General features: G+C 38.2%; 1 protein-coding gene across 1 annotated transcript in view; it reads right to left on the reverse strand.

Annotated features, from left to right (window-relative positions):
* Positions 1-13,982, reverse strand: part of NAA35 (N-alpha-acetyltransferase 35, NatC auxiliary subunit) — a 97,207-nt gene that overhangs the window by 35,382 nt on the left and 47,843 nt on the right. The gene's annotated exons all lie outside the window — the stretch shown is intronic.

Consider the following 13,982-nt stretch of genomic DNA (forward strand, 5'->3'; position numbering starts at 1 on the left):
GGGATAAAAAAGTTAATATACTCTCTCAGAATAAATAAACAAAAGGGCAATGCTGTATTAACCATGAGACTGTGAAGAAACGTTTCAAACGGGAACACAAACATAGGCTTGTCTTCCCTTCATTTTCTGAACTGCAGAATCAATTCACACTCAACTACATAGTAATGTAAAGCGGCAGAGGAAAACAATCCCTATCCCAATCCCATGAATTTGGAATGCATTTGGCACTGAGATGTAATTCCAGAAATTCACAACGAAAATAACATATCACAAGAGACCTGAGGGTGAGTTCCTCTCTCCCATTCTTTATCCTCTGGGGATCTCACTTTTTACAATAATACAAAGCTCCAAACTAAGTCTTTCTCAACTTGAAATTTCCTGCCACTTTTATAGAAAAAAATTCTGTACTCCAATGGAGTATGCATTGTCAGACTGACTCTATGGGAGCTATTTTACAAATCTAGAAATTGTAGGTAACTGATAAACATGAAATTCTGTTCTGTCTGGTAGAGATTCAACCGACTTCTTCTATACTCTATAGAAAAAAGTTTTGCCTCCATTTATAATCTATTTCAATATTCCACTACTCCATATAAATGTGTGTTTTAAAACTTTTCGTGTCTGGTTGTGTCACTGAATGAGTTTAACAAAATCCTTAACACATGTTCACTTTTATTATTTGTATAAGAGTCATGGTTTTACCTTTGTCTGAAAATCATCTTTTAATACTCCCTATTCCCTAAGTACTATATAAGATATAAGCAAGCACATTGACTTACAAATATCATGTCCTTTTATGCCTCTTTGCTTATACAAACTATTCTCTCTACCTGTAAAACCTACCCCCTTGTTCTTAGCCTGAACTTGATATAGCTTGAATTCTCTCTCATCATTGGTCCCCCCCAATGATGTATATACAATGTTCTTTGTATATATATTACTATACTGTCTGTGTGGGATTACATCATTTGTCTCTCTGAGTTCTTTTGAAAGCAAGAACAGGGTTGGATCCCAAACACCAAATTCCTGGCTCATAACATGCACTGGATACTTGTTTGCTGAATGACAAGGTATGCATGCTCAAAATAAAATGAAAGACTGCCACCACTATAATAATTTGAATTTCTGATTTATAATACTTCATTTAGAACTAAGGTAAAAGTAGTAGTAACGATGCTATAAGAAGCTTCTTTACCATATTAACATGAATACATTTCAGACTTTAATGATAAACGCATAGAATCCAGATACTTAAATAAATAGTCCATTACACTGATTTTCTCTGAAAGTTTTCTAATATGCATGGAAATTACCCAGGAATACGCATTTACTCTTAATACATCTATTTTCAGGCTTTAAACCACAAGTAGAAGATAAATACATAATAATACACTCAAGAAAATTTATATTACCATGGAAAGAAGTAAATATTAATGGGAAATGGATAACAAACACAATATATTCTGACTTCAATTTTACACAAACAAAAAGGTGCAATATAAAACAATATTAACTTTTGAAACTAACTCAGCTGTCCTGCACAGCTGATGTTTAGCAACATCCCTGACCTCGACCCACTACATACCAGTAGCAACCTCCTAATTGTAAAATGGATCCAGACATTGCCAGATGTCCCTGGGAAGCCCCAGTTGAAAAACACTGGTCTAGATGAACACAAGATGCAAGTATAATTCAGTGAGGATAAGCTCAGGATGTCAGAGGAGCATCTTATCCATGTAAAAATTAGATGAAAGACTTCACAGAAGTGAAGTCTAAGAAAAGACCTAAATGGGGACTCCCCTGATGGCACAGTGGTTAAAAATCCACCTGCCAATGCAGGGGACACAGGTTCAATCCCTGGTCTGGGAAGATCCCACATGCTGTGGAGCAGCTAAACCCGTGCGCCACAGCTACTGAGGCTGTGCGCCACAATTACTGAAGCCCATGTGCCCTACATCCCACGCACCACAACTACTGAGCCCACGTGCCACAACTACTGAAGACCATGCGCTCTAGGGCCCATGTGCCACAACTACTGAGCCCATGTGCCTGCAACTGCTGAAACCCGTGTGCCTAGAGCACCGTGCTCCGCAACAAGAGAAGCCACTGCAATGAGAAGGCCACACACTGTAATGAAGAGTAGCCCCTGCTGGCCGCAACTAGAGAAAGCCAGCACAGAGCAACAAAGACCCAATGCAGCCAAAAATAATAAATAAATTTTTTTTTTTAAAAAGACCTAAATGGGGCTTCCCTGGTGGCGCAGTGGTTGAGAGTCCGCCTGCCGATGCAGGGGACACGGGTTCGTGCCCCGGTCTGGGAAGATCCCACATGCCGCGGAGCGGCTGGGCCCGTGAGCCATGGCCGCTGAGCCTGCGCGTCCGGAGCCTGTGCTCCGCAACGGGAGAGGCCACAGCAGTGAGAGGCCCGCGTACCGCAAAAAAAAAAAAAAAAAAAAAAAAAAAAAAAAAAAAAAAAAAAGACCTAAATGGTAAGTTAGTTAAAGGACAAAATATTAGTCAGGACAAAGTATTCCAAGCATATCAAAGGCCTGGAAGACAGATAATATGGCTCTTTTTCTTTTTCCCTTAGGGAGCTGCAATTTTCCAAGTCATAACTTCTCTGAACTCAAAAGTAAAAATAGATGCATATAAATAGAGTGGGGACAAAATCCCTAGGCACAAAAGTTAGAAGTCATCTACATGCTTCTCTCTATTCTCTACACACATTTAAATTTTCCCCCTACATTTTTCTGGACATAGTCCTTGTAAATGGTTAAGTGCTAAAGTGGTTCCTAGTAGCTATTTTTAAGTCTCAGCTGTTCTTGAATCTCATGCCTAAGGACTTTGTAACCATCCTATACAAGACATAGTAACTTGCCTAACTAGAAAAGAGCATAAGAACTGAGATATAATAAGAGATCAAAGTCATTATTCAGGACATAGAAGAGTTAAGGAGGAGTGGGGATAAAAGCCAGGCAGGAGTTTGCATTTGATTTCATGGCAACACAAACTACAAAAACTTAAAGACAGCTTTACCACACAAGCCCTCCCAGAATAAACCAGTCTAACATTTTCCCACTAAATTTCATATATCTCTATCACACAATTTATCTCAAAACTGTCTTATATTAAAATAACCTGAATAGCCCTTACTAAATGAGCCCAGAAAAGATGCTAATTCACATCACTTTCTACCCACTGTGTGCTATGCTCAGTAAAGATTTCCTGAATTAAACTGGATACAGATCAGACAACTTCTAGACTCTCTTCTGACTTTACAAGTCTGTAGGTGTACAAAAATTATCTTGGTTTTCCAGTTAAAAATACATAAAATTCTTCAATGCCAAATAAAATGATTTTCCCTTCACACTAGCACTCTTTTAAGTATACAATAATAACATATAATTACTATATTCAAAATACTATGGCACGTTGGTTTAGAGTGTTTTAGTTACTAAAGTTCTTGCTAGATAACTGACCTTCATTTTCAATAGCAGAAATGTATTACAAACAGCACAAGGTTCTTGGATAAAAGATTTACAGTAGCAATGTGATTTGATTTAACTTAACGAAGTAAGTTATTCTAAAATTAATTAGATGCCAAAATTAAAGATTTGGAAGTGTGTAAGTCAAAAGAGATAGAGACATTATATCATTTTTGGACAATACACCTCTCCCGAGTAAGGCAATTTAGTTAGACTTATTGAAATAAGTTTTAGATGCCCTGAAGTTGGAAGGGATTCTAGAAAACAATGCAGGAGCTGCTGAGGTTTTGTTATATTATACTACACTTCTTGGCTACTTGATTTCCCTTTATAAAATGTTATAAAATTATGCTACGTGAAAGAAGCCAGACACAAAAGGACAAATATTGTATGATCTTGCTTATATGAGGTACCTAGAGTAGTCAAACTCATAGAGACAGAAAGTAGAATGGTGGTTGTCTGGGACTGGAGGAGGGGGAAATGGGGAGTTATTTATTTAGTGAATACAGTTTGGTAAGATGAAAACTTCTGGATATGGACAGTGGTGACAGTTTCACAACAATGTAAATGTACTTGATGCCACTGAATTCTACATTTAAAAATGTTTAAAATGGCAAATTTCATGTTATAAATATTTCAACACACACACACACACACACACACACACACGTTATAAAAAGGTATTTAACCACAACTGTTAACCTCAAAAAGCATAGTCTCAATGAATATTGTATCCTAACCACTGGTCAGAGTAAGTTATATAAGCAATATAATATGCATATAAATGATATTACAGACACATCTACAAATTCTGGAGTTTCTTTGCTGTATATTTTTGAATAGGTATCCATGCAACAGATTTAAAAAGTTTCAAATGCAACAAAAGGAGGTACAAAGAAAAGCAATTCTCCTGCTCACTTGTGACTAGTTAATCTCTTGAGAACTAACCACTACTACAAGCTTCTTCCATGTGTGGTTATTTATATATATATATATATATTTTCAAATTTATTGAGGTATACTATACATATTATACAATACGAATATTAAGTTTATAGTTCATTGTTTTGAAAAATATATACAACCACGTAACTACCACCCCAATCAACGTATACAACATTTTCATCTCCCCAAAAGGTTCCTTGTGCCCCTTACAAGCCAGTCACTCCCATGCCCAGCAACCATGGCACTGTTTTCTCCATGAATAAATCAGTTGTTCCTACTTTGATACAAAAAGAGTCACACAATTTGTACTCTTTTATATCTAACTCCTTTCAGTAAAATGTTTCAATGATTTATCCATTATGTTGTGTGTGTCAACATTCAATCTTTTCTACTGCTGAAAACCACTTCCTTGTATGGATATACCACTGTTTGCCCATTCAAACAATGTTACTTTTGTAAACAAAACATCAACATTTTATACACGCTGATCTGCTTTCTGCATTATTTTTTAAGGTGGATTTTTCTTTTGAAACAATTTCAAACTTATAGTAAAATTGCAAGTGCTGTCAATACCAAATCACTCTCAAATACAATGACAGTGTTATTCCTATAAAGACATACCCTTATATATTCACGATTCAACAATCAGAATTAGGGAACTAATAATGACCAATTACTACCATCTAATGCTCAGACCTCATTCAAGTTTTGCACACTGTACCAATAATATGCTTCAAATCAACATCAGAATCACAAGTTGTATTTATTTTCATTGTCTCTTAGTCTCCTTCCATCTGGAGCAATTCTTCTGCTTGGCTTCTATGAATGACTCTGACAACTTAGAAGAATAACATGCCAATAATTTTGTATACTGCCCTTCAATGTGGTTTTCCTGTTTCCTTGTGATTAGATTCAAATTATTAACCTTTGGATTATAAGAGAAGTGACATTATATTGTTCTCACTGCAACCCATCAGCAAAGTGGAGATTTTAACTAACTACTAGTGGTGTTAACTTTGATCACTTGATTAAGTTGGTGTCTGCCAGGCTTCTTCACTATTGTTACCTTTTCCCTTTGTAGTTAATAAATATTTGGGGTGCAGGGGAAGGACACCTAAATATGCTCATTATCATCAAACTATCTACTCATTAATTCATTTATTTATATCAGTATGGAACCATGGCTTCTTCTTTTATTCAACTGGTTATGATCAGAATTATTTATTTTGATGCTCAAGTTGTCCCCAAATTGGACTGTGTGAATGTCCATTCAAGCTGTTTTCTGTGTTTAATTGACCTGTCCCATCATTCTTTGAACATTTACTCACTTCCAGCTAATAAGACATTCTAGGCTCATCTTGTTCTTTCCCTGCCCTAGCCCTGGAATCACCCATTCCTCCAAGATGTACTAGTTCCTTTTATTTTTTATATTTTTCCAGTTTTATTGAGGTATAATTGACCATAAAATTGTAAGATATTTAAAGTGTACAATGTGATGGTTTGATATATGTATAATTCTGAAAGGATTCCCCCCACTGAGTTAATTTAACACATCCATCACCTCACATATTTATTTTTTTCCTTTGATGAGAACATTTAAGTTCTACTCTTTGAGCAAATTTCAATTATACAGTTCAGTGTTATCAACTATAGTCACCATTTCATACATCACATCATCAGACCGTATTCATCTTCTAACTGAAGGTTTGTACCCTTTTACCAACATCTCCTTATTTCCCTCAGCCTCTGGCAACCATGTTTCTACTGCTTCTATGAGTTAAACTTTATCTCTTTTAAATTCCACATATAAGTGATACCATGCAGTATTTGTTTTCCTCTGTCTGGCTTATTTCACTTAGCACAATGCCCTCCAGGTTCATCCATGTTGTCACAAACAAGAGGATTTCCCTCTGTTTTAAGGCTGATTAATATTCCATTGTATATATATTGTATTTTCATTATCCATTCATCCATCAATAGACACTTAGGTTGTTTCCGTACCTTAGCTATAGTGAATAAAGCTAGAAAAAGCATTAATTGAAAAAGCATGCTAATGGAAACCAAGAAGTAGCTCAACTTATACCAGACTAAATAGACTTTAAGCCAAAGAATATAACAAAAGACAAAGAAAGTTATTACATAATAAAGCAGTCAATTCATCAAGAGTATTTAACAAACATAAATATTTATGCATCCAACACAGGAGCACAAAAATAAAGCCAATATTCAGAGATCTAAAAAGGGAAATAATAATTCAATAATACCAGAAGACTTCAATATCCCATTTTCAACAATGGATAGATCACCCAGACAGAAAATCAGTAAAAAAAACCAAACAAACAAAAAAAAAACAAAAAACAACACTGGAACTAAACTACATATTATACCAGATGGAGCTAACAGACATATAAGGAATGTTTCATCCAAGAGCAATAGAATACACAAGGCACACTGAGGGACTTCCCTGGTGGCACAGTGGTTAAGAATACGCCTGCCAATGCAGGGGGCACGGGTTCAAGCCCTGGTCCAGGAAGATCCCACATGCCGCAGAGCAACTAAGCCCATGTGCCACAACTACTGAGCCTGCACGCTAGAGCCTGTGCTCCGCAACAAGAGAAGCCACCGCAATGAGAAGCCCGTGCACCACAACGAAGAGTAGCCCCTGCTCACCGCAACTAGAGAAAGCCCATGCACAGCAACGAAGACCCAACGCAGCCAAAGAATACTTTTTTTAAAAAGGCACATTGAACTTTCTCTGTGATAAAGCATATGACACAAAACAACTCTTAACAAATTTAAGACTGAAAGCACACCAATTATCCCTTCTGACCACAATGGTATGAAACTAGAACCCAAGAAGAGGAAAGCTGGAGTATCTACAAATATGTGGAAACTAAACAACACACTCCTGAACAACCAATGGGTCAAAGAAGAAAACAAAGGAGAAATTTTTCTTAAATCTTGAAACAAATGAAAATTTAAAAAAAACAACATACAAAAAGCTATAGGATACTACAAATGCAGTTCTGAGAGGCAAGTTTATAGCGAAAAATGCATATGTTAAGAAATTAGAACTCAAATAACAACCTAACTTTACACCTCAATGAACTAGAAAAAGAACAAATTAAGCTCAAGTTAGCAGAAGGAAGGAAATAAAAGATCAGAGTAGAAATAAATGAGATAGAAAAAGAACAGAAGAGCAACAAAACTAAGAGCTAATTTTTTGAAAAGATAAAATTGACAAACCTTTATCTACACTTTATGGGTTTTTTTTTTTGCAGAACGTGGGCCTCTCACTGTTGTGGCGGAGGACAGGCTCCTGACATGCAGGCCCAGTGGCCATGGCTCAGGGGCTCAGCCGCTCCGTGGCATGTGGGATCTTCCCGGACCAGGGCACGAACCCGTGTCCCCTGCATCGGAAGGCGGGCTGTCAACCAGTGCGTCACCAGGGAAGCCCTACACTTTATGTCTTTTGATTGGAGAATTTAGCCCATTTGCAATTAACATAAATTCTGATAGGTATGGATTTACCATTTCCTGTCTGTTAATTGTTTTCTGGTTGTTTTGTAATTCCTTTGTTCCATTTTTCCTTCTCTTGCTCTCTTCCTTTATTATTTGATGATTTTCTGTACTGGTATGCTTCCTTTCCCTTTTACCTTTTGCATATCTACTACAGGCTTTTGCTTTGTGGTTGCCATGAGCCTTGCATAAAACATATTTATAAGTCTATCTGAAGTTGATAATAACTTCAAATGCATACAAAAGCTCCCTCCCCCCACATTTTATGGTTTTGACTTCACCATTTGCATCTTTTTTTTTTTTTTTTTTTTGCGGGACGCGGGCCTCTCACTGCCGTGGCCTCTCCCGTTGCGGAGCACAGGCTGCGGACGCGCGGGCTCAGCGGCCATGGCTCACGGGCACAGACGCTCCGCGGCATGTGGGATCCTCCCAGACCGGGGCATGAACACGCGTCCCCTGCATCGGCAGGCGGACTCTCAACCACTGCACCACCAGGGAAGCCCCCATTTGCATCTTTTTATGCTGTGTATCCAATAACAAATGACTGCAGTTATAGTTTTTTAAATACTTTTTGTCTTTCAACATTCATACTAGAGATATAAATGGTCTACCTGCCACCATTACAATATTAGAATTATTTTGAATTTAGCTATAAATTTACCTTTACCAGTGAGTTTTATACTTGCACATTTTCCTGTTACTAACTAGTGTCCTTTTGCTTCAAATGAAGAACTTCCGTTAACACTTCTTGTGAGGTCAGTCTAGTGGTGATGAACTCCTTCAGCTTGTCTGGAAATTTTTTCTCTCTTCCTTAACTCTTAAGGACAACTGCTGGATGGATATTCTTGGTTAACAGCTTTTTTGTTTTGTTTTCCCTCAGTACTTTGAATATATGATCCCTCTCCCTTCCAGTCTGCAAGGTTTTTGCAGAAATAGCTACTGATAGTCTTATGGGGGGTTCCCTTGCACACAACCAGTTGCTTTTCTTTGGTTGCTCTTAAGCTTCTAACTTTTGACAATTGTCAAAAGCTTCTGTCTCTAACTTTTGACTAATTATAATGTGTTTGAGTGTGGGTCTCTTAGGATTCAACTTCTTTCGAGCTCTCTGAGCTTCCTGGATCTGGATATCTGTTTCTTTCCCCAGGTCAGGGAAGTTTTCAGCCATTATTTCTTTGAATATGCTTTCTGCCCTGTTCCTCTCTCTTCTCCTTCTGGAACCCCTATCATGCATATATTGGTCTTCTTGACATTGTCCCACAAATCCCATAATCTATCTCTTTGTTTTTTTCCTACTGTGTCTGAATGAATTCCACTGCCCTGTCAAGTTTGCTGACTCTTTCTTCCACTTGATCTAATCTGCTGTTGAACCTCTTGATTTAATTTTTCAGTTCGTTTTTTGAATTCTTCAGCTCTGTGATTTCTCTTGTGTACTTTTTAATATTTACTATCTCCTTGTTGAAACTCTTTATTTTGTTCATGCATTGCTTCCCCTAACCTTGGTGAGCATCTTTATAACTGTTGTTTTAAACTCTCAATCAGGTAAACCACTTAACTCCATGTCATTAAGATCTGTTTCTGGATATTTACCTTATTCCTTTGCTTGGAATATATTCCACTGTTTCTTCATTTTTCTTGACTCTCTGTTGGTTTCCATGCATTAGATAAAACAGTCACATCTTCCAGTCTTGACAGAGTGGTCTCATGTAGGAGACGAATACTGTCATATGACAGACAGACCTCGTCAATCAGCCCAGACCAAGGCCTTAGTTTCCTCTCAAAGTTTTGTGACCGTCCAAGCCTCCTCCTTTGCTCTTAGTGGCTCCCAGTAGTTGAGGGTGTGCCAAGACCCATCAGTGTCCGAAAGAGAAGGATCACAATCAGAACCTAGATGTACGCTGCTCAGAAGCTGGACCCTCAGGGAGCAGCTGGATAAGTATGTAGTTAAACTTCTTCCAGGGAGAAAGTGGGAGAAGGTTGTTTTTGCCTAATCCTTCTTTGCTGGACCTCGGTCCATGGCCATGGGGAAGGGTTCTCTGGCACTCATTAACAACTTGATAAAGCCCTGTAAGACTCTTGAATGCAAACCCCATTGGCATTGGCCATTAGAGCCAGATGACCTGGGGGCTCATCCCTCAGATGGCAGCTGCAAAAGTTTGGGCACCAGGTGTGTGTACAAGCTTTTTTGGGGGAGACACTGTCAACTGGGTTTTATTATTGGAGCAGGCTAACGGGGAGAAGGTGGGAGAGATGCCTGCTGGCTTCCCTTGTCTCTGGGGAAGATCTCCGGTAGCCCTTAGATGCCTGCTAAATTAGAAGCCCAGCACGCAGGCAGCAGCTTTTAAAGTACAGAGTTAAACCTATTTCAGGGAAAGACTGGAAGACGGGTGATTTCGTTTGACCTCTGTGTGCTGAACCTTGGGGTGTAGAGCCAGTTAAGGAATGCTTCTTTGCTATAGTCTTCTGGAACTCATGAGTGGAAGCCCCTTTGGCTATCACTGCCAGGAGATCTGGGTCCCATGCTTCAGGCAGCAGCCACAAAAGCTGGGGTGCAAATGTATGTACAAACTTTTCCAGGCAGATGCCGGTGACTTGGAGTGGGCTGGAGGCAGAAGCCAGGCAGCCAGCCCTTAGTGCCTGCTAAATTAGAAGCTTGGCCCTCAGACAGCAGCTTTTAATGTATACAGATAGACCTCTTTCAAGGAAAGACTAGGAGATGGGCAATTTTGCCTGCTTCCTCCGAGCTGATCCCTGTGGGGACAGTCATAGCAAGTGACTGCATTCCCAATAGGAACTGCTCCTCTGGTTGGCATAGTCTTATAGGTCTTATGGACACAAGCCCCACTGGCTTTCAGAGCTAGGTGTTCTGGGAGCCTATCCCTCCGGAAGGAGTCAAAGTTGGGGTGCTAGATGTAGGCTCCAAATGCTTCACTCCTTAGATAGAACCTGAGAGTTGGGGGTCCTCTCCCAATTGTGTGGTGCTATGTCAGGGGTGGGCTTGGTTGACTCCCACCCCGGGTTCCTTCAGACAATCGTCTTTAGGAAGCAAGATCTAGATGTTGTGCTCACTGCTATGTGGACATACAAGTATGTTTACATACACGCACACGCACATTCAAACATATGCATATTTACATGTACATTTATTTCTATATCAACCTATATATATTAGAAACTATGTACTATACCCATATCTTTAATTTCAGTCAATACCACAGAGTTCAATCTAGTTTTCTCCCTTTCTAGAAATTACTCTAAGTCAGTTCCTCAAGTCTGAAAAAAGTGGCAAAGCATAATTATCAATACATTTATTTATATGATCAATTCCACTGTATGCAATCTACCTTTGTATTAGTTTCTAGGGCTGCTGTAACAAATTACCACAAATTGGGTGTTTTAAGACAGACGTTTATTCTCTCCTAGTTCTGGGGACCAGAAGTTTAGCTTCAGTATCACTTAGCTGAAATGAAGGTATTGGCAGGGCTGAACTCCTGAAGGCTCTAGGGAAAATCTGTTCCTTGACTCTTCCAGTTTCTTGTGGCTACTGGAATTCCTTGGCTTACAGCTGCATCATGCCAACTTCTATCTCCGTCAGCACATCACTTTCTCCTCTTCTGTGTGTGTCCAATCTCCCTCTGCCTCTCTTGTAAGAAGGACACTTAGGATGGTATTTAGGCCTCATCCAGATAATCCAAAATTATCTCATGGAAAGATTCTTACTTAATCACATCTGGAAAGATCTTTTTTTTCCCAAATAAGGTAATAATTACAGGTTCTGAGAACTAGGACCTTGATAGCAATTTTTCAGCAATGCTTAGCATATTTTTTGCTATTTTTAATTAGGTCTTCACTTTCAGGATTTTTCTCTCCTTATTTCCTGAACTCTGCCTGCTCACCTGTACTCTGTTAATCATTATTTCTTCCTTTGTTCCTAATATTTGTCTTGTGATTTTGTTTTATAGAGGCTAGTTTTTAATAAATTTTTTGAAATCTCAGAAAAAATGTTTCTGATCTGTTTTTCATCTGCCTCTGCCTTTTGTTTTTGTTCATTAATTTCCTCGAATATTTGTGTGTAAATACTACTGTGCAGTTTCTTTTTTTATTATTAAATCATTCAGTGAATGCTTTCTGAGCCAGTTATCTGGATGTGGTGTTAGCATTCTAGACTATCAGGAAGCCTCACTAATTTGCAGTTAAGCCACATGTGATATGCCTGTGTGAGTATGCAAGAGAAGTTACCTTTCTATTTCCTTTACTGACAAAGATTACCAGTTACTAAGCTGCTAACATCTATAGCATCTCCTCTCTCTTACATGAGAGAGAGCATTTTTGCATGGTTTCTGGGAGAGCCCCACCTCCTCTGCCTCTCCAGGATATTAATCAGGTAGGTTCCCACAGCCAGCCTGTGTGCTCCACTCTTAGCTGTTATTCCAAAGGAATCCCTAGTTTTGCCCTTCAGATCATGCCAACTACTTTGGGGAACACCGTGCTTTTGATGGTTTACTTCTTCTGTTTATACCAGGAAAATCTTGGAATCCATTCTCAATGTTCTCCCTCATCTGGGTCCTACTGTTACAGTGTTTGGCTGCCTTTTTTTTTTTTTTTAATGTTACGAAGGTTTCCTATTTTTAAGAAGTTGAGAGGATTCTGTTTCTCATATTCCTTATAGTTTTCAATTGGTTGTAGACAAGAGAAGCAAGCAGCAGAAATATCTTTAACTCCAAAACCCAGAAGTCCTCTAGATTACACATATCCCTCACATGTGTGAGGATGTATGTTTATTTTTTGTAAAAAGAAAATGTTTTAAAAGAGTAAAACCATCTCAAGTTCCTGGCACTAGTACATCATGACATAGGCCTCTCTAATGGGTGGTGATTTAAAAATGAAGTCAGTTCCCACCTCTCCTGTGCACTGCCAAACCAGCATATGAAGTCGACTGGGTTGAGGCAGCATAATTTCTGCTTTAGCACCGAGTACAGCCCTCAGGAGGTTAAAGGTGCAATACTACTAGACAATAAACCATCATAATTCTAAACTATATTTTAATCTACTTTTAATTCACATTAACTTTTAATTTAGTTTCTTTTACTCAGTCATAAATGCACACCACTTGAGAATCAAATAGCCGAACAAGGTTTTTATTAAAACTAACAATCTTCTGCCCACCCTCTCCTGCCAATTCCATTATTTCCTCTCTTCCCAGAGGCAATGTCTTCCACTTCTTAGCTCTTTTGGTATTTACCTCCATAACACCAAATAACAAGCTTATAGTGCTACTTACTTCCTATTTTTTCAGTTTTACACATTATCTGACTTACTCCAGCTTCAAAAGGAGATATGTGTAAGAAAGAGATAATGAAAAAAACATGAAGTAGCAGCTATAAGCACATATAAATTATATGCATACATACACTTCTGTCCTCTCACCTCCAACATAGTTAGATCAAATTTTGATTATTATCAATGTTCAGCACCATTATGATTAAGTAAATTACATTCATATTTGGGCCACGGATAACTTTTGCAAACATGGAAATAAGTTTTACTTTCATATATACTCTGAAATTAATCACTTCTAACTTTTTGTTTGCTTTGTTTGTATATACTTAACACTTTAATTCAACCCCTAAGCTTTTGCCAATCCTCTAAATCTTTTTTCTACATTAAAGAGAACAGCTGTTGTATCAATTTCATTGGTGACAACAGATCGTGTATCTACTTTGAGCCATCTACCCTCAAGCCTTGTGACTTTGTTCAATCTGGACTTGTCCTCCATGTATTATGCTCAGATATATACTATCTTATGATCCTGCTGCACTATCACCCTACGATTTCCTTCATTATTCTCTTATGCTGGATTCTTATATTCCTTAAACTCCATACTTTCCTTTACCTTGATTTACTCCCTTGTTTTAAGGGCACACATTCCAGTAGCCTTGAAAAACTTTTGGGAAGATTAATTTTGTAAGATTTTTAAATACCTAAAATTATCTTTCTTCACAATTAAATGATAGTTTTGGAAAAGGATTCAATGATT

The sequence above is a fragment of the Kogia breviceps genome, chromosome 8 (assembly GCF_026419965.1).
Source record: "Kogia breviceps isolate mKogBre1 chromosome 8, mKogBre1 haplotype 1, whole genome shotgun sequence".
In the NCBI taxonomy this organism is placed as follows: domain Eukaryota; kingdom Metazoa; phylum Chordata; class Mammalia; order Artiodactyla; family Physeteridae; genus Kogia; species Kogia breviceps.